Here is a 22,605-nt window from a genome sequence, read left to right on the forward strand (position 1 = left end):
ATTATTTATTTTTTCTACTTCATGCATATCTCCTTCATTGAATAATTTTAATTTTTGTAAAAGCACAGTAGGGTGACTGCACATACACTTGAACTTAATACTTATGCGGAAATTGGTTATGATTAAAGAACACACAGGAGCAAGTTTGTTTTGTAGTAAAGCAACTTTCTGCAGATGAAAACTCATGAACAGCAAGACCATTATAAGATAAAACACTAACTAATCCTATTCACTGACATTGTATCCAATGTTTTTGCAATGTTAAAGGAATTTAAAAATACTAAAGCAAAATTTTTAATTACCAAGAAACTAAAAATTAATATAAACATGAAAATAGTATCATATAACAGAAGAAATACTCATTGAAAGCTAGCTGAAAGGGACAACTAAACAAAATCTTGCCTAACATTTAAAATTTTTGTTGACATAATAAAAAGCATTTCCCTTGTGAAAGTTATAGATAATTTTGCTGAACTAATTTAGAAATCATGAAAACATAATTGCTTCCATTTGAATGCTTAAGTAATGCTGTGAGGCAGCCTTTGCTGCTGACAGGGCCCAGGAGAATTTCCAACACAGCAAATCAAACACTTGGGTGAAAACTTTGGGATCTCAATTCTGCCAAATCAGCTAACACCCTATTACTTGTTTTTTTCCCCTCAATAACACACCTCTTGAGATTGAAAACCAAAGGACTTGAGGCTATCTTCTCACTAGCATCCTTACCAGCAGAGCTGGTCAGCAAGTGCTCACAGATTCTGCGACCGTCACAGAGTCACCCACAGGGAACCTTGACATACAAACCTCCTCTCAGCCCCAAATTTGTATTTGAGGTCCACTCAACATGGGGAAGCCTGTACTCCCAAGATTCATCTCAGATCATGCTCTCTGGTGAGGAAGCACTCAAAAACCATGCCTACCAAGGGTCCCAAAGGGTAATCCTTCAGAGAATTGATTAGTTTTAAATGAGCTAGCTCCACTTCTCAATCCTAGGAGAAAAACCACACACAACAACGACCAACCCTAAAATCATCTCTTTACATGTAAGCAAAAACTGTAGGTGAGCTTCCGGTGATTTAAACAATTCAAACATAAGGAGAGTTCATAACAATATTTTACCTCCAGACACACCGTACATTCTGCAGGAAAACACATAATTAAGATTAAGCTTAATAAACCTTTGAAGGATCTGTATGACACAGCTATCTGATGCAGGAGAAGCTAGAGGCTAGACTCAAGTGACCCTGAAGACCTTTATGTTAGTCAGGAACACCAGTTAAAACCTCACAATCTTCCACTTATCTGTGCTTACTTCTCTTAAGTTGCTTACAACAAGTACTTCTAGGCTCATGCTTCGAAAATGTCTGGATGAAGCACCACCATACACAGAAGAATTACAGTCGTTCTGGCGTTGGAGCAGTAGTAGTTTATCATCTGGAAATACTTACAGTCTTACAAAAATCCACCCTGCTCTTGACTGACTGAAGAAGTTGAAGAAAAAAATCCTCACACAGTCTGTAAACACGAGATCTTCAATAAACCCAAACATTTGTTTAAGGGTGAAAGTTCTTAAATGAGATTTAAAAATAATAACCTAAAATAATAACACTGCATGCAAAGGCATGACTTTTAACCACAGGAAACAAAAACCTTGATGGCATTGTAAATCATGACATTTAAAGGCTAAAACTGGGATAGCAGCAGTAAGAGAAAAGTTAAGAATCTATATGAAATACTTAATAATTCACTTATTTTTGTGACAGACCCAAACTTTAAGAAAATACTTTCCAGAAGGACAGAAGCAGTGCTTTTGAACATGGGTAGCTACTGGAAAATGCAGCAGTACAAGCCTGGCATGCTGCCACTGTACTTTTTTTAAATCTAGAGCAGAGGTCAGTCCTTTCAGTGACCTTCGGGAATTCCATGCCATGCTCCACCTCAAACCAGAGATATTTCCAGCCAAATTCCCAATACGTTTGAACAGACTCAGTAACCATAACCACTGAGCCTTTAAGTAATATCTGTATGAGTACTACACAGATAAATAAAATTCTCAGTTTCCCAACCATAAGATCTTTTCCATATTCAATTAAAAAAAGGACAGTTCACAGAATCAGTCTACGAAGAACTGAAAAAAAAAAAAAAAGCCAACCAGACGGACTGAAACCAGCTGACAAAATTCATTGGTTCATGTTGCATCCTACATATTGCTTTCTAGAACAACTTTTTCCAGTTGAAATCAGAAAAAAAAAAAAACAACTGCTTATTTTCAGAAAAGCAACCAAAACAATTTGAAGCACCTATGCAGAGTCAAATCCATATCCATATGTTTGCTGCCTCCAAAGATGCTGTTCCAAACCACTTTTAAATTCCAGCAATCACCAGCCATGGTGCTGGCAGGTATCTTGCTTCCTTTCCTCTCCCTTTTGTTTTCTGCTCCTCCATAATACAACTCACATGAGCTATAACTGAAGCTATCGCCTGCTGCCACTTCCTCCAAAAGGGATCACACTCAGAGGAACGCAGTGGCCAAAGACATCCCGTTGTCCTAAATTGCAACAGTTGCAATGTCAGGAAGGAAGCAAACACCAAATAAAGGCAAAACTGCACAATATCTACTACTCTGTGTCACCATGAAAAGAATGTGGAATAACACCATCACATCTTAACTCAGGAAAAAATTGGTCCAAAATACATTCTAATACAAGTGGAGGACAGTTTAATAGAGTTCAATGGTGTCCTGGTTTTAGCTGGGATAGTTAATTTTCTTCCTAGTGGCTAATATAGAGCTGTGTTTTGGATTTAAGATGAGAATAATGTTGATAACACACTGATCTTTTAGTTGTTGATATGCAGCCAAGAACTTTTCAGGTTCTCACACCGTGTCAGCTGGACAAGAAGCAGAGAGGGGGCACAGGCAGCACAGTTGACCCAAACTGGCCAAAGGGATATTCCGTACTGTATGACATCATGCTCAGTAGTTATTTTGGGGGAAGAACGAGGAAGGGGAGGATGTTTGTAGTTATAGCATTTGTCTTCCCAGCTAACTAGTACTCATGATGGAGCCTGGCTTTCCTGGAGATGGCTGAACAGATGGAAAGTAGTGAATGAATCCCTTGTTTTGCTTTGCTTGTGTGTGTGGCTTTTGCTTTACCTATTAAATTGCCTTTATCTCAACCTATGAGTTTTTTCACTTTTTCTCTTCTGATTCTCTCCCCCATCCCACTGGGAGGGGAGTGAGTGAGCGGCGGTGTAGGGCTTAGGTGCCAGCTGGGGTTAAAACACAAAACCCAGATACTTAATAAATACAGATCCAATACTGTCACGGAAAGAAAGTTAATAAAAAAGAAAAAGCAACTCAAAATAATGGACGGGTTATGTCAAACAGTACTGCGAAGATATTCATTGCATCCACATCTGCCTACTCTAATACTGAAACTAGCACTGTTTATGTAGGAGGATGCTCTGACATATTCTCTCCAAAATGTACTTCAAGATGCAATAGCAAAAGTTCCATCCCCCAATTCTGTATAAAGTCTTATTTTATCGTCTGTATTTTTGTACTAATCACAACACATTGGTGCTGGACAAACACAGAAGATGACAGCCATCTGTACAAACAGCTTATGTCTAAAGACACAGAAGGTATGACATCAAAACATTTCCTTGCTCTCAGTCTTGTACAATATCCACTAAGCTGAACTGAATCTGGCAGAGTTGAATCTAGCAAGGGATGTCAAGGGCAACAAGGACTTCTGGAGGTAGCAAAAGGAAGACCAGAGACGATGTAAGCCTGAATGGCACAAAGACCCTGGTGACACAGGACATGGAAAAGACTGAGATATTGATTGCCTCCATCACCTCAATCTTTGCTAGTAAGACTAACCTTTAGAAATTGAAGGACCCAGAGACCAAGAGGAAAGTCTGGAGGAAAGCCTGAGGAACACCATATGCTGGGGGTCACCCAGCTGGAAAGCAGCTCAGCAGTGAAGGATACAGGGTCCTGGTGGACACCAAGTTGAACATGAGCCAGCAATGTGCCCCTGGGGCAAAGACAGCCAACGGTATCATGGGCTGCATTATACAAAGTGTTGCCAGTAGGTCAAGCCTTGCCCTCTACTCAGCACTGCTGAAGCCACACCTGGAATACTGGGTCCAGATCTGGGCTCCTCAGTGTAAGAGAGATGAATGTTCTAGAGGGAGTCCAACTAAGGGCCACAAAGATGATGAAGGGACTGGAGTATCTCTCCTATGAGGAGAGGCTGAGAGAGCTGGGCCTGGAGAAAAGAAAATTGAAGGGGAAGCCCATTGATGTGTATAAATACCTGAAGGGAGGGTGCAAAGAGGACAGAGCCAGGCTCTTTTCAGTGGTGCCCACTGACAAGCCCAGAGGCACAGAGTGAAACACAGGAGCTTCCCTCTGGACATCAGGAACCACTTTTTCACTCCGAGGGTGACTAAGTACTGGAACAAGTTGTCCAGGGAGGCTGTGGAGTCTCCATCCTTGGAGATACTCAGTGGCCATCTGGATGTGGCCCTCAGCAACCAGCTCCAGGCGGCCCTGCTTGAGCAGGATGGTTGGACCAGATGCTGCATGGAGAAGGCAGCACATGCAAGTACTCTAGAAGTACATTATAGCAAAGAAATCCAATACAAAATCACTTTTGTCACAGTAAAACAACAGAATGCAAGCCAAATTCTGTTAACTATGTGCACATTAACTCATTGCTCCATAGTAGTTTTGCACAAATCAGTTTGGCTTTAGCATAAATTAGTATAATTCCCACATAGAGTTAGGATAGGAGAACAAACCCGAAGCCACACCTAGTAATGGGTTCAACTCCTTTTTTCTGTTCCTACCGCAATTGAAAGAAATTAATTGCTTGTGGTTGGCAAAGTGAGAGTGAAGGCTCTCTAACTTACAACAACCTTGTGCTTCTGTCTGCATAAGCTAATATCCCTTTTAAAAAAATCAAAATACATCTCCATAGATACACAATGTTATCCACAGCATTTTTCTCTTTAAATTTGTGCAAAGTTAAAAAAAAAAAAAAAAGCCCACAAACAGAAAAATAGAATCACTAACTGAATCTTTCAAAGCATATTAACAGACTACCTCGTACATGTCACTTGGGACCAAGTTTTTGGCAATTTTGCCTTCAGTGAGACTACAAAGACGAAGACCTTGAAAAGGCCTCTAGGTATACCAGATATGCCAGACTTCCAGATACTCAGATTCTATATCAACAAATCTCTCTGAAAATTATCTTCCTACTTCTGAAAACATTAAACCAGTAATGTTGAAACCATTTAAACTGTCACTATTACTTGGCTATGTGTAATATCACGTGCCTTGCTTAATGAAACCAGACAAGTCTGATTAATTTCCTAATTTCTTAGTTAAAGCAGAAACTTGCATTTGAGATTGCGACAGTGAAATATTTCTTTTTCAATGTACTTCTATATCAGAAACGGGTAGTAAAGATGATGAAGAACCAAAAGTAATGGCTGTGGAATCTGCCTGTGAAATCAATAAGATAAACATCAGTCAGAAATGATACAGATCTGGTCTACCCCACCACTGGCCAAGGCCGATATGTTAAATTAACTCAGAAGGGATTTGCCAGATATATTTTTCTGGGATGTTTTTAGAGCTTTCAGGCATTATATCATTAATAAGAAAAGAATTAAATACAGAATCTTTGCAGTTTTGTCCATTTATTTGAAGCAGAAAGCTATAGCTATTCACCTTGTATTCTCAGTTTGCAGGGCAGAGTATGAAAGAGCTACATGCTATTAAGGTGCTGAACAAATGAAACTGGATCAGAGCAGAGCAGACAAGTTACTGACAAGTCAAGTCAAGCACATCACAGGAAGATAAAAATCAACAAGACAGAGACTTGCGGGCAAAGAAGCTCCTCTGTCCCCCTTAAAACCCTCACCTTGAATATATCTACTAAAATCTTATTAGTCTTCTTTCCCTTCTACCTTCCCTCTATTGATCAATCTGCAAAGACATCTGCTTCATCGACTGGCTTTTGAGCAAGTCAAACAAAGAAATGATGAATCCTAAATTAAGGAGAAGAGGGTCTCTTCCATTCCGAAACAAATTTATTTTCATTTTTAAAGTTTTGAAGATTAATACTGAGCATCCAGTCTTTGTTTCTTCTATAGGTGTACCACATAAGTTATTTCAGCAATTTTGGCTACCAAAATGAGTAATGCTTATGGTCTCTGGTACTGTGCATAAATTTATCAGTTTTCTCCACAGAAAGAAGGCAAAAATACTTACTTCTAGAATGAATATTGTCTCTTAAAACACAGAAATAACCAAGAACCATTAATACTTAAATCCTTTGAACTTTTTAGGATAAAGCACCAATTTCTATTTTTTTGTTTTAATTTGTTTGGAAAAAAAAAAAGATATGAAGCACCAAACAATTACTATTCTTGAAGCAGCTTAGGTTCTATAACTAGCAGAACAAACCTGCTACTACAGCTTCTTTTAATTTGGGACATATATTTTTAACGTTCCTGTAAAATAATTTTCTAGCAGATGGATTAATAAATGGTAGAAAAATGATTGCATAGATAAATACTAACCTTTCACCTCATAAAATTACAATTTTTATCTACAATAAGCAGATAAGAGAGAAGGACGTCCTTACTAGTAGCCTTCTGATGATAAAATTCAATCCCAAAACAAACACATTTTACAATCTGTGCTCTCAAGGTTCACTGTTCATCATTGTAAGCCATTGTAACTTATTAAAGAATGTGCCACTGGCAATTACATGAAAGTAAAAAACTAAATTTAAGCTGCCCCTCTTTCCAACACGGGAGTGGGGGCACAGTCCCACCAGTGGATCCAGTTATATCTGTATCACAGTGTGCTGCATTATGTTCCACATGGAGCTTTTCACTTCCATGATATTTTATAAAAGATGACAAAGGCGATTCTTAAGTGGGAGTAAATTAGGGATTGCGATTGAAATGGTGATTCCCTCCTCACCAGACTCCGGCTTCTGCAGTCACAGGCAATTACCATCACATTCAGTTCACAAAGGTCTGCAGATCAGCTGTTAAACTCACCACAGGCCACAAGAAATTCCCAACATTAAAACACAACTTTAACAACCGCAGACAAATCCCAGACAAAAGCCAAGAGCACATTGCTCCACCACAGTAGATACTGAAGGCAGCACCAGTGCCTCTGCAATAAATTCTCTACTGTTTCCTACTGAAAAATCCACATATATTTACATTAGCAAAAAGATCACCACAGAATGCACATTTACTTTATGCTCACACTAAATACATACGCAAAAATATTTCTTTTCACAGTTCTAAGGAAGAGCTACAAAAAATACGCCAAATTCATCTACAGGCATTCATCTACTTACATAATTTCCTCCGAATATCAAACCTCACAAAACTTATTTTAAAGTCACAAGCCTAAACTGTTAGGAAAACTACAACAAAATACATATACAGAACATTTGCATACAAGAAGAGAACAAAGCATCAGATTATAGCATCGAAAACCATTTCTGCATTTAGTAGTTGTTACATAGATGTATGCCCCTACATGCTTACATGTGCCTATACATATATTGAAGTTGGACATGGTATTGATCACACACAATGAACAGGGCGTTGTATCCTAGCAAACATTAACTATGTTGATCGAAAGAATGCTGACAAACCGTCAGACTGTCAGATGTCACTTTTAGGCAGCAACATTTTCAGACATTCTCTAATATATTCAGCAACATGGCATTTGGAGCAAGTAATCTGGATTGCATAGAAGTCTTTTGTGAAGAGGTGTCAAAATCAAGCTTTCACTACTTGCTCAGTTGATCCACATGGAAGCATCAGATCCCTCTCTCCTCTCCCTTGGTTGCAGCAGACCCAGCTCTTTCCCACCGAACTGCAGGCTCTCCTCCCCAAGCTTCCTGGCAGTTTTGGATTAATGGCTATTGATTGCATGTTTTTATACCTGCACCTGACCTACAGCACTGAGCCAGTTCTTCCACTCCACAAAAGAAATGATCATTTAACTCAAAGGTACATTGCATAATATTCTACGAAAATAAACATGGAGATCCTAAAATAAGTTTCAATGCATGCTTTATATTCATCTACCCTTTAATAGTGCCTCAGTATTTTTTTTTCAGTGTCAGTCTTCCCAACAGCCTTCCTAGGAAGTAAAAATAAGAGAATTTCAGGGAAAAATTAATGTGCAACTTTTACCTTATGTAAACTTCATTTCTCCCCATTTTTCCTTCCCTCATCACAATATTCCCTTCTATCAGACATTTCTTGACAGCTTTGTGTTTTCTGGACTCCTTTCTCATCTCCCTTTACTGGCTGCCTCAACCATCTTGTTCTCCTTGCTCTTTCCCAACTATCCTGATTATACTCAGTTTGCCTACCTGAAAACAAGGCTCCCCCCAACTACAGCTCCATCTTCCTTAATTCTCTCTCTTTTCAATGAAGTTGTCTCCAAATGCATGATTTCATTACTCTATTTCCTTGAACCACCTTCCCCAGCAAATTAACATCACCAAAATCTATCCCCCAAAGATTCGTTTCCATCCTCATCGGCCAAGTTGTCTTACTATTGTCACTTCGAAAATTGAGTGCACTTGGCTTCCATAGCACTATTTTCTTTTAGGTCTTCTCTTCAGATGTCAACTGAGGTTTCACTTGTTCCTGTCATACTGGAGCTCCACAGGAGCTTTACTAGGCCGTTGTTGGTGTCATTCTTTCCTCTGTCATTTTTGTTTTGTTTTGGGTAGTGGTGAGGTTTTTTGTTTTGTTTTTCTTTTTCTCTCCTCCATTCCCTTGCTCCCCTTGACAGGAGGTGCTTGTTATTTTGCCTCAATCAAGAAAAGACAATGGAGAGTCTAGAAGTTAAGCTCTTTTTCCATTTTTGTACTAACTTATGCAACAGAATAAGCTCCTGAAGTAGTAGAAACAAATTTCTTGCCTCTAAGGATAAGCTGTGACATGGAACGCAGCACTAGCAGAGCTGAGGATGAAGAACCTTCCACAAGACACATACGACTTGGACAACTTTTAACATCCCCACCATTTCCTACCTCTGGGGGACCACTCCGCAATGCCAATGAATTCCAGAAATAAGTGCAGAAAATATTAGCTCTTTGTCAGGACACACTGACTGAAAAGCCACTTGCCACCTTCTCTGAAGAAAAAGTGGCAAACTAGCTGAAATGCAGAGCTCCATCAGAGTGACATGCTTCAGCAGTTGGACCACGTTGCTGAGCACAGCCAATGAAACAACTACAGCAACTGTTACAGCACTGACACTGTCAGGCACTGACATAGTTATAAACTGAAATACATTTCTACTACTTTTGAAATGGAAAACTAAAATGGTGGGGAAACTTCTGGTGCAGAGAGCAAGCTTTTTTCCACCTCAGGCAGCTGAGTGAAAGGTCAGTGCATGAATAAAATAAATGGTACAAAGAGACTGGAAACACAAGCATTGAGGCATCACAAGGCAACAATGACACCAAACTAAGATGCAGTTAGCACTAATCCCAAACTCCAGCTGATTACTCTGTCATATCTGGTGTGATGGGCATCACCATCGCATCTAGTGATGCCCATTAATGTCATGAAAATGGATATCAGCAAATAGACAGGAAAAAGATTCACACACAGTGTCCCCAGATCACACTACAGGCAGAGTCCAAGGTTTTACTTCGCTTCCAAAATATCCATTAATACAACAGCCAGTACCTAAAGAATTTCAGGAAGACGATAGCCACAGATTTCACCAGTTATTTGTACTGTTCATGTTCTTCAGATTCTTTTCTAATAATCTGTCTCTGATTAGCTTGGAAATTGGAGCACTGTACTTCTTTTTGCTGCTGCTTCTCTAACACTTTCTCAACTGATAGTATGTTTCTAAGTTGTTCTGCCCATTTCCATTTCACTCCAGATGTAAATTGAACTCGCCCTACCACCTTTACACTGTATATAAAAAGGAAAATTGTACTCTCACTTGATACGAGCAGACCGTTAAGATAAAACTTAACATGGCAGAAAATAAAAAAAAAAATATATTGATAAACAGGATTTCCCTGTGATTCTGAGTACTTCAGCCATGCATTTCAGACTGACTCTCCTTGCATTTGCAGACCTGGTAGGCCAACCTCCTTACCCAAACCTCAGCCCCAGGTTTAGAGCCTTTCCAGTAACATCTCCCAGCTCTTTGTACATAGATCTTATCTCCCTGAGGTGTTTATACAGCACCAACAATTGTATTTTCTCAGCGGACTGTGTCAGCCCCCTTCGCACAACCACCGTCCTGTCCTGTCACAAGCCAGGGTTTCAGATGTGCCAGCTGCAGAAGGCCGACAAAAAGCCTCCATTATTGGAAACCAGATACCAGAACACACACACTCACATACAAAATGCGCTGACTCCTGCACTGCACTTTTTTCCTCAACTATCTTGACCTGAAATGCCAACCATTAAATTTTGTATTTAATCGCTCAGTCAGGTAAGTTATATTTTGGTTAAGGACACATGACAAGTAATATAATGACTAACCAAATACTTATAAAATATTAAATCAGGAGCACTAGGGAGATTTAAGAAAGCTGGTGTGATTAGATCTTCTGTCTCATGGAGGTGCAATGCTCCAGAGAGGTTCAGTCAGTCATGTGTCAGCTAAAGCAGCAAGACTTTATTATTTCTGAAAAGCAATCTGGAACTGTAAACCTGAACAGTAGATTTAGCTCATTGCCCAGATTTACTTTAGACCTCAACTCCTGACATTTGAGCACAGGAGCTCGACCCAGATTTAATTCTTTTAAAACAAACACCACACAAAACCTAGCCTTTTTAATTTATTTCATAACATTTGCTAAAGTTACTTTCGTACACTTTGCTTAGAGTACCATAAATATGATTCAATAACTTTTATGGCCAGCTCCTTTGCAGGTGATAAAGAGAATACATTAACTAAGACTAACACCCCCAAATACTACAAAATATTCAAAGATCACCTTTATTTTATCAGCATCTGCTGATAGCTATAACCCAGTGATATCCCTCCTCTATAATTTGAACGGGAAATAACCAGTGTACCTTGGCAAAGCTGACTTTCATTTCAATCATGGCAAACAATGATAGGACAGGGCTATTCAAAGCATTTCTATTCCCCTCCTTTACAGTGATTACTGTTTAATAATGGCAACCATGACAAATTGAGTAATAGTCCTTTTGTCCTTTGGCACATCCAGCTATCTTTGGCTTAAGTTTAGTCAATCCTGTGCACAAAAACAAAGTCAAACATCACGGTCCTGACAAAAGTAAGTGATGAATAAGGACAATACAAACTAAAAGAAGAAAAAACTGTGTGATCCATCTCTGTGCTATAAACAGGTCTTTGGACATGAAAAAATTCAAGGTATTTGTAGAATAATAAATTCAGTGGATGTCAGAATACCTAGGCAACTCAAGCGCCATCCATCTTGTGCCTGAAAGGTACAGAGAGCAATCCCTTACTAATAGTCATGACTTCTTTTCCTCCTTCCTCTTTATCTTTTACTCTACCTTACTGTAAGCTTTTGTATGCCTCAGTTCTTAAATCCAGGATGCACTTATGAGAAAAAATGCTTTCCTTGTAAGCTCAGCAATTTATTAGGTACGTGTTCAGGTATTAACATACACATGCATGTATGTGCACACAGGTTTTTCCCCCCCTTACTGTCTTATTTCCACTCTCTCTGGCAACACAGAAGGTTTCAAGACACTAATAGAGCTTCAAGAAAAATATCTGTGTTCGTTCTAAAGACTTAATCTACACACTATATGAAGGCCCAGAGAAGAACAGAAAGTATACTGTTCTCATCACAATTTACTTTCTGAACATAAGGAAACATTAACAGCTAGTACATAATATTCAAGTAAAATTTATTTATAGTGAGACATTTTAAAAATGTCTCATTTCAACCCATAAAATGCTTTATATCTTGTATCCGAATAAAACTTTTGATGAGCACCGGGAGGTAAGACTCAAGCAAACAGTTAATGCCAAAAAGTCGTCAAGCAGTTCTAGGGCTTTAAAGCACACTTCTACAAACTGCATAACCCAGAGATTTACCAGTATCTCACTATGCCTCAAATACCATCCTGCTGCTATTATGAGTTAAAGAAATATCAAAATAGATAAGCTGGACATACGTTAAAAGGCTATTTTTGATCCTTATGAAAGAAACTAACTAAACACATACTTATCAAGCACCAAAACCAGACAACTGGTGATGCAGAATAGTATTTAACTGTAATGGAAATACGTAAGAAATACAAAATGGGCTGCTTCGCAATTACCAAACATTTTACTTTAAAAGGGGGAAAACCCAGAAGTACCATTAAAGGAAATGCTCCTGACACAGACAGTGTGCTTATTTTCACACAGCTTTTCTTCAGCAGACCACTGGACCTCTACATCATTAAGTTGCTGCTTAAATAGTTTACTTAATCAGTTACTACTTTTATCAGTTTACAGAGCTCTAACATAAACCATTACACTAACTACAATGCAAAAACTAGCTCATTCATTCTGGAGATCCCCTTTGAGGTGCTTCCTCCAGTGCATCCTCACACATATGCTCTTAAACACCTATACATCAAAATTTTTTTTTTAATTTTAATTTTAAACAAAAATATGTTTACCATGCAGTCTCAGTTGTTCAATTTTTATTTAGTTTCAAACCCTTCTTTACTCAATGAACAGACGAGGATATAATCAAAGGATAAACCAGAAAAAAAAAAAAATCAGGGTTTGGGTGAAAACCAAGCTCACAGCAGTTAGCTGAAATTAAGTTTCTTAGTGCACATGGTCCAAGGAAAGTGAAAATAAAGAAGAAATGGAATAGTACACTTACAGAGATTTTAATGTCATCTCTGAAAACTAACCAATGAAGAGTGTATTCCAACAGTTACATGTAAGACTATTACTCATATGCCAGGTAAGAGTAGTTGGACAAGCATATAATATGCTTTACATAACACGTAAAAATTGAGAAAAATGTCATTTTAATACCACTGTGTATAACAAGGACTACCACCACAGATTGATATAAATCATTTTATACCTAAATTAAACTACATGCAAGTAATGACTACAATACTAATAGACAGATTTACAATGTTCTTTTAAAATTTGGACAAGATCTAACACATTCAAAAATGAACATTTCTTACACTGAACTGGCACAGTACTTAATCTGTTGCCTCCTAGGCCATTAATGAACACTTTTGGAAATAAAATGAGTTCAGGTCACTTGGCAATTAGTTATCACTAATAAACCAAAGGGTAGCTGGCATCTCTTTTCATAGGTTAGTGGCCAAACCAGTTGTAGTAATTCACTTCATGAAAAAGACATTCCATTAAAAGAAAAAAAAAAAAAGGCAACTATTATATTCAATATAATGTCTTCATATATAAGTATGCTCAGTTCAAACCCTGTTAAAATACAGAGATGTAGAATCATAGAATCAAAGAATCATTTTGGTTGGAAAAGAGCTTTAAGATCAAGTCCAACCATTAACCTGGCACTACCAGGTCCTTGCACTAAGCCATGTCCCTAAGTTCCACATCTACATGCCTTTTATACACCTTTAGGGATGGCGACTCAACTGCTTCCCTGAGCAGCCTGTTCCAATGCCTGACAACCCATTCCATGAAGAAATGTTTCCTCAGATCATTGATCCAGCTGGTCCAGACCCCTCTGTATAGCGTTCCTACTCTCCAGCAGATCAACACTCCCACCCAACTTGGTGTCATCTGCAAACTTACTAAGGGTGCACTCAATCCCCTTGTCCAGATCATGAAGATATTAAAGAGAACTCGCCCCAATACTTAGCCCTGGGGAACACCACTCATGACCAGCTTCCAACTGGATTTAACTCCATTCACCACAGCTCTTAGGGCCCACCTATCCAGCCAGCTCTTCAACCAGCAAAGAGTATGCCCATGCAGCCAGTTTCTCCAGATGAATGCTGTGGGAAACAGTGTCAAAGACTTTACTGAAGCCTAGGCAGACAAATGTACACGATTCCTGCCCAAAAACATTTTTCTTCCCTGCTCCCCTCAATTTTCCCTGATCATCTCCTCTCTCCCTCTCTTTCTTCTCCTTTCTGCAAAGGAAAAAGTATCTTTTGCTTTTCTCTGAAAAAATCTTCAACAATAGTAATTTGATTTCACTTCATTCACGAAAAGCCATGAGACTTCTATCCATAGCTACTGATATATTTTTCAAACAGATAAGTGAAAGCTTCTCACATAGACAATATCTTCGTTGTAAGACAGTCCAGTAAAAATAAAGTCAGAAACTTAAAGTGTTACACAGCTGGCAGCAAAAGTCTGGAATAGAAACTTTAATTACTTAAAGCCAAAATAAATCGATATTCTTAAGTCCCATGCTTATTTGAAAATACCTGTTTTCATGTCGCTTTAATTCACTGAGGCTAGAGCCTGTGTATGAAAGCTAAGCATCTTTGCTGAAAAAGAGCACGAAATCCTGCTTCTTAACTACTATTCCCTATTTTATCCTTGAGATGTGAGAAAGTCTTGTAATTCATCATTTGTGGTTGTCTTTGCTAGCAAATCATATGCTTTGTCTGGTCTAACCAGTAAGACCAATTCACCATAAAATCACTTTCCAATGACACATGTTGCTAAATAAATACACCATTGAAACAAAAAGTCTTCAGCGTTTACTGGGCGAATTTCTAAATGACTGAGAGACCAATTCAACAAGTGACTTCAGCAAATCCAGCAGTTACACACACCTCCAAGAACAAAGCCCTTAATCCACTTCTAAAAGACAAAATAAAACATATGCAAAACAAAAAGCCACATGTCTGAACGCAGTATGTCTGAACAGCGGGCAGATGTTTCTTGATGATCTCACTCTGCTGTTAATAAAAGCAGCTTGCTAAGCATAAAAAACTTGCACAACTACAGAAAAATTCTCAAAGAATTTGCAGCAATTTTTTCCCTTCTCCTACACCACCTGTTGTGCATCACCTGTTGACATGACACAAGGATGACCACGTTCTCCACTTCTTTCTCAGTGTTACACAGTCACTTATTCAAAACCTTCATTTACAGTCAAATCATATGACTCTTTGCCTTTGTCCTGAATATATTTGCAACTATCACTGGTTTGTTTTCTCGTCCTACTTTCCCCTGAACTACACATCTCTGCACACACAGAACCTTTCACTTATACTTTCTACTTGTTCTGATTTTGCATTTATTTTCCATGCTCATGTTCACCAAATGTGATAACGCTTCTCATGACAAGTCTGAACTCCAGCTTTCTCAGCTGGATAGGGAGCAGCTTTCCATGCTAAGGCTTGAAGATGCAGCCTGGTACACTGCTGCTGATAGATGGGGTAGAACTTGCTTGAGGAGCAGGTTTGCTGCTCTGTCCACAGGAATGGAGAACATACGTGATTTACTTGGAAGCATAAGATTCATTGTATTCTGGACCATGAACCCTTCCTTGCTCCTTTACTCATCCCAACTCACTCTAGATCTAAATTACAAGTTACACAAAGACTGTTTTGTCTCTTCAACTATTCCATCTGCAAGTCAGGAAAAAAAAATTAACACACTTATTAAAGGAACTTATTATCTCACATATAAATATTAATTGTTAGGAATGTACTCAAGCCTTGTTATGGCAAATGAGCGGTTCTTGAAAAAATATTTCAGTCTGTGTTTCAAAAATAAGCATTACACTACAGGCAAGGAAATACACTTTTTTACCCTAATTCTAGCACCTTTTGCCAACTTGAGATAAATGTATTGAACTTAGCTGTGACACTAACTTAATACTGATTTTTTAAAACTCTCTTATATACAGGTTAAAAAAAATGGAAGAGGGATAAAGAGGAAGTGGTCAGATGGTGTTGCTATAGCAGCAAAGAATCCAAGAAGTGCCAAATTTCTCCTATTTAAAATGAAAACCAAGCCGCCAGAGTTATTGGGTTAGGAACTACTAGGACTAAAATTATACAGTCTGAGAAGATTTACAGAACTTCACAATAATCGGTACAAAAGTATTTCCAAAAAACCAGCTATAAAAGATGAAAAATGGAAAGCAATCACATTGATGTAAAGCCTTTCAAAAGTAGAGCCCAAGTAAAAATCTTGAAAGAAATTCACGCTTGATGCACCAAATCACCTATGTTAACAGAAGTACATAATTATTCTTGGAAATCAAGAGTATTTTTATCATAAAATAATTCACAAGGCCTGTATCTAAGAGAGCAATTATTTTATCTAGTAACATTTATCTATAAGTAATATAGTTCTTACAGTGCTATAAATATACATATGCATATTAATGACCACATTATCAGTTAAGTGACTGAAGTCTGTTCAGTTGTTGGTTTTGCTCTTGGTTTTAAATCTCAGAATCATATACTTTAAAAAATAGTTCACAATCTGCCCGGAGGACCAGGTACCCAGAATTATTCCTCCTTATCTCAGAAGGTCCAATGTACACTTCAGAATATACTGCAAGCAAACAAATTTGTGTTTATTTTACCGCATCTTTTTGTTTGTTTCAGTCTTTACTTCACAATATAAGGCTGCTCACATTTCTGTAACGCTTCTTTTGATTCACTGTCATTTATGTTACATATTTTCACTTTGTAAATAAGCTGCTTGCTGCTATAACAACATGCTTGCTATGAATCAATAAAATACAAATCTATTTTAGACAAATCAAAGTACTATCACATGTCAATGACTGCGAAGAGCACTGCCTAGCATTTCTGCTTTCAGCCCACCCATGAAGATCACACACAGCATAGGCTCTGCAGCCTCATACAGCGCTCAATTCAAACGTATTTGTCGTAAACTACTACCTTTTGGGAGACAGCTAGTGCTTTACACCTCTTTTTCAATTTTTTACATGTCATATATAGGGATTTTTTTTCCTGGCTTCATTATATTCCTTTTGTCTGTCTGTTTTCCAATCCATCATGCAAGTGAGGAACTAATTCATTTCTTTTTCCTTGAAAGTTGCCTTGAAATCTCACCCTTCTCCTGCACGTAAGAGCAGCTGGTTTTGTCCAAGTGTTAGGAGCTGGCTCTTGCTTTTACAAGATTAGCTGTGCTTGTGAAATGTGTCCCAGAGTGACATACTGCAATCATACGATCAGAATAGTGTGCAAAGTGCAGACTGGGAAATTAATAAAGTTCAAAATACAAATTTTGGCATGAATGTAACACAAGTCTTGAACTAAATCATTCTAATGCCACCACAGTTCCATAAAGAAATAAACAGGATTATTTCTGCTTGTAATCATTCAACAAAGATTTGCTCTACTGCTTTCAACTATAACACCTTGTATGAGCCTCCCCTTTCCAGGTCACCCAGACCTGAGCAGCCAAAATTTTCTGCAGCAAATAGCTGCTATTCGGTGACTCCAGTAGCAGAGCACGAGGCTCCATAAATGAAATGCTGGGACAATATAAAGAATTATCATTCCACCCACAAACTCTGTGCATGAAAGTGGGTAAGAGTAAAAACATGCCCTTCTAAAAGCTTCCAAATCCAAATCATAGTTGCTTTTGCATATCCAAGACCTTAACTAAGAATGTTCCATAAGAACACAGTACTTCCAGGATTACTATTTCATATGTCACTGCCTCTTCCCCCCTCAAAAAAAATCCAACTCAGGTAGAAAAAGGTGCTGTAAGTAGACTTGTTTCAGTAGATTAATAGAATAATACTGGTTGGAAGGGACGGAAGACCACCTAGTCCAACCACCTGCTCAAAACAAGCCAACTTCAAAGTTAAGGCCACGAGCATACTGATTATGCAATCAAGTTTTGGAAGACATTCCACTCCACTGACAGGCTACTCATTCCAGTGCTTAACTACTCATTTTTCCTTACATCCAGTCAGGATTTTTCCAGTTGAAACTTGTAGCTGCTGCCTATTATCCTTTCACCACGCACCTCTCTCAGAAGAATAGAGTTCCATCTGTTTTTCAACAACCTTTAGGCAATAGATGCAAGGTCAACACTAGGAACCTTAGATAGCTAAATCTTTTTAGCTTGCAGCTTGCTTTTCCACATATTTTGGAAAGTATGCTGTGTATCTGTATGCTTATCCACATGTACATATAGTTTGTGAAAGCAAATCACAGAAAGAAGGGGAGAGGGTCAGAATCCAATTCTACCCACAAAAAAAGGAAGACTGTCATCCAGAGATTTCTGATTATTAGGAGGAGAGATCCCAAGTTCTATTAATATTTTTAATGATGTTTGCCTTTTTAAGCAGCAGTTCAGTGGTTTCCACCTTCTAGCTAATGAGGCCTGTGTTTCCTTAGGCAGAAAATGCAGTCAACAAGATAAAAGTGAGTAATGATGATATTCATACATTTTTTTTTTCCTTCTCTGTACATTTATGGGACACTAAATAATGGGAACCACTATTTTACTGCTCTCTCTTTCAGGGTCAAAGATGGCTAAAACACAAGACAAATTATAGTCCACAAGAAAACGTCTTCTTCAATGTACTAAAGAAAAAAGGAAGAAAGGATTGTGGCAGATGCACTCCCCAGCCAAACCAGCAGCAGTTTGGTCCAGGCTCCAGAGGAGGTTAAAGGCCTGGGCTGCAGCCAGGCCAAGAACTCATTCCAGGAGACCCACAAGGAAGCAGAACGGCACAGTGAACGCCAGTAGCTTGTGGGTGCAGGGAGTCTCGTGTAGACTTTTCCTACTGTGTGCAATTTGACTACGAGTCAACCACTTCATTCTATAAATACGACAGCCTGGATGAGCCCACTTTGAGCTCTCCCTGCTAAATAAGTGAGCTGTATGGCAATGGTTTTACTACTCAGAGGTCAGTGGGTGAGCCCAATTCAAGTTCAGTATTAATCATTTAGCTTAAGTAGATGCACACCAAATGTAATGAATTGTTTAGAGATATAAGGTTGTGCGATTTTTAGTGTACTCTTTGATTCATGTTACTTGGTAGACTAGATTTGCTAAAATTTTAAGCTGTAAGGTCCTACTTATATTTACCAAAACCAACTGCAGACTACACTAAACGCCTGCAAGATAAAGTCCAGCTTGCATTCTGCTGGGAAAAATGGGACTGGGGAAAACAATGATTCAAGGCAAACACAGAGGTATCACAGACATCTGCAAAGCAGGGTTTATTTTGCACTTCACTGAGAAGAAAGGATTTATCCAGACAAAACAGCACCTTCAAGGATATGGACCAAAACCAATGTCCACAGCTGAACAAAACAAAGGCCCACGTGGAGTCAGAAGAAAGAGTCCAATGGGGAGCAAAGGACCTGGTAGTGAAATTTTGCTATTGGACTGAATCTTGCTGTGAATGGTCTGTAAAGATATAAAAGTTTGTAGTTTTCTATGCTTGGGCGGACCTCTGCGCAGCTACCCAGCTTGAGTCAGCCCTCCTGCTCTTCTACTCCATTAAATTTTTATTTTTCTAAGAATTTTGTCTCCGGATAGTCTGCTCTGCATATGGTTATCGGGCCTCACCTGAAAGTTTGCTCCTGGAGTGCTAAAATACAGATTCCAAAGCAAATGGTTATCAAGGAGAGAAGAATCTTGACAGTTTGCACCACAGGCCTCGCCTGAAAGTTTGTCTCCGGAGCCCCAAGACACAGACTCGGGAGAGAACGGTTATCAGGAAGGGAAGACACCTGAAGGTTTGTTTCGTGAACGGGTATCAGGTTCCTGGAGAGAAGGCAAGCAGCATTTGGCTTGGCATATTTCCCCCATGCAGTAAATAATAGAGTGAACCTGCCGCTGAACTCTTTTAAGTTGCGCTTCTCTCTAAGAAATCTAAACATTATTCTGCAGCAAGCAGAATCTTAAATTACTCTCCCACGACAAGCATGACACTCAGCAACATGGATAGCATTTGATATCTGAAGACTCCTTTAGATTAGAACTTATTCTTAAGTATTTTGAAGTCGAACAGGTTGAGCGTAGACAACTTTTGTCTTTCTTCTGCATGGTTTAAAACAAAAGAAAAACATGTACACTGAACTATTCTCATTTATATCACTTGAATACCTATGGAATTGGTCTCTCTTGCCTTTGGAAGGATGTCAAAAGTTTATAAAATATGGTATTCTATTACATACTTTCAAAAGTAGAAGCTCTAACATTTTTGTATTTTGACCCAAAATATCATTTTCTTTGTCAAAATGTGAGCTCCAAAATGTAACACAATTCCAATATTGCTCTTCACACTTTGATGAATATTACATTTATTCATAAGCCTAGGAGTCAATCAACTATTGTTAAAGTTATCAAATATAAAATAGACCCAAAAAAACCAAACTGGAATGAAATTTTCTACTACTATACCAAAAAAGTATTTATAGGAGAGTTTACCTGATGTACCACAAACAGTAAGAAAATGCTCTTTTCTCCACTTGTTATGAAATATACATTTTATGAAACCAGATGTTCATCATATTTCCTGCTCTTTAAGGATCTTTTCCTATCCTGAAAGTTTCAGGAGTTGTTCTTCTTCATTCAGTTGCCATTTTTAATTTAATTTAAAAAAAAACAAAAAAACAAAAAAAACCCACAAAACAACCAAAAAACAAACAAATAAAAAAAAACCCAAACCACAAACAAACACAAAAACCACCAGAGTTTACATCAATGTATGGCAGGCACCATTTCAGAATAGTTGAAAACTGATGCTATTAGGACTACTCCTTAATGCTTTCTGCTTCATTCTTTATGCATTATTCCTCTCTTAGCAGTTCCTAATGTTCTATTTTTCTTTATGATTACCTTTTGGGCAATGATATTTCAGAGAACTATCCACAATGACTCCAATATCTCTTTCCTCCTGGCAACACTTTCTTTGTCATCATCCATGATCATCATGAGATACAAATTATTAGCTGGAATTCCTGCTCACACCCACCATTTATTCTGTAATATTTTTATTATCCAATTTTTCTCGCTCACGCTTATCCTGAAAGATATTCTTTTGCATCTCTTCATAGGCAATTTTATTTTTGACTATCCAAAATAATTTGAATGGTCTGAAAATGACTTCCTCTTGTTTAACTAGCCACTTTCTCGTTCATTTGTGAAGACGCTAAACTGCATGGCTTCCAGAATGGATTTTTTCAAAACTCCAGTGTCAGCTTTTCACCCACCTTCCCAGCCTAAGACCACAATTTTTTACTCCTACCCATAATTTCCTGTTTTATAGGTAACTGACCTGCAGGTTGTCTTCTTCCCCTATTTCACAGGCAAATTTAAGTCTTGGCAAAGAACCTTTAATCAAAACATTTCATTTCAAATCTCAAACAATATCAATTGAACAATCCTTACACATTCCCTCACACAAATCTTTTTTAGGAATTCAAGGACCTCTGTGGAATAACTTATATCTATAACGCAGATGAAGACTTTGGTATACTCCATTTTTGTACACTTAATTCGTGTCTTAGCTATTTGTATTGGTTTTGGTGAGGATGGAGTTTTCTCCATAGCAGCTCATATGGTGCTGCATTTTGGATTTGTTACCACACCGGCATTGATAACGCAGGGATGTTTTAGCTATTGCTGAGCAGCGCCTGCACAGCATCAAGGCTTCCTCTGTTTTCATGCGGCCTCCCAGTGAGGTGGCTGGGGTGGGCAAGAGGTTTGGAGGTGACACAACCAGGACAGCTGACCCAACTGACCAAAGGGATATCCCATGTCATAAGATCTTGTGCTCAGCAATAAAAGCTGGGGGATGAAGGGGGAAGGGGGAAAAAAGAAGGAAGAAGGCAAGTGGTTTTATTTCCGTCTTCAATGTTTTGGGCCTGCGGGTTACTGTCTTACAGGCTCCCTCTCTTTTTTTATTATTCTCATTAGGACATGACTTGTACTGTTTAAAATATGTTCTCTTTCTTGTAATACTCATCTTCACTCTGATCTTAAAATCACAACAGCTTTTGGTTTTAGTGGTGTTGGGATATTCTTGGTCCTCTTAAATTTACCTTTCCTGACCTCTCTCTTACACAGCAGTGTTGTTCCACGTTACCTGCAATTGGTTTAGCCGCTCTTTTCAACATTTTTTTGTTTGTTTGTTTTGCTGTAGAAAGCTCCTGTGAGACTGCTGAACTGGAATGCAACAGGACTACTCCTATGGAAGAGCTATAGAGATATTCATAACTGGAATTTTCCTCTGCTAAACAGAGGTTTCTCTTCGGTAGGTTTCCTAACTAGTTACCTCAATGAATAACCATTCATAGAAATGAAACTTCACTCTCCACATTGCACCATGATATTTACTGTATCCCATTAACAGTAACGATCCTAGCCAGGTCAGGCATACAGTCCTAGGATAATATTTCTCCCAATCAGGTTCTCAATGTCTTTCACTTTTTGATTAGGCTTCTCGGGGGGAGGAGGGGGATATATATAAAAATATATATATATATATAAATAAATCACAATTTTAAGGCTTTTATGAGGCTGACTCAATTTTTAAGACCCTGATGCTGGCTTGTGAACAAACTGGTGCAGAAATTCTGCACCCG

At 38.4% G+C, this 22,605-nt stretch overlaps 1 protein-coding gene across 3 annotated transcripts in view; it reads right to left on the reverse strand.

Moving 5' to 3' along the window:
- The window catches only part of PTPRK (protein tyrosine phosphatase receptor type K), a 322,787-nt gene that overhangs the window by 230,919 nt on the left and 69,263 nt on the right, over positions 1–22,605 (reverse strand). The window lies entirely within an intron of this gene.

The sequence above is a fragment of the Caloenas nicobarica genome, chromosome 3 (genome assembly GCF_036013445.1).
Source record: "Caloenas nicobarica isolate bCalNic1 chromosome 3, bCalNic1.hap1, whole genome shotgun sequence".
Taxonomy (NCBI): domain Eukaryota; kingdom Metazoa; phylum Chordata; class Aves; order Columbiformes; family Columbidae; genus Caloenas; species Caloenas nicobarica.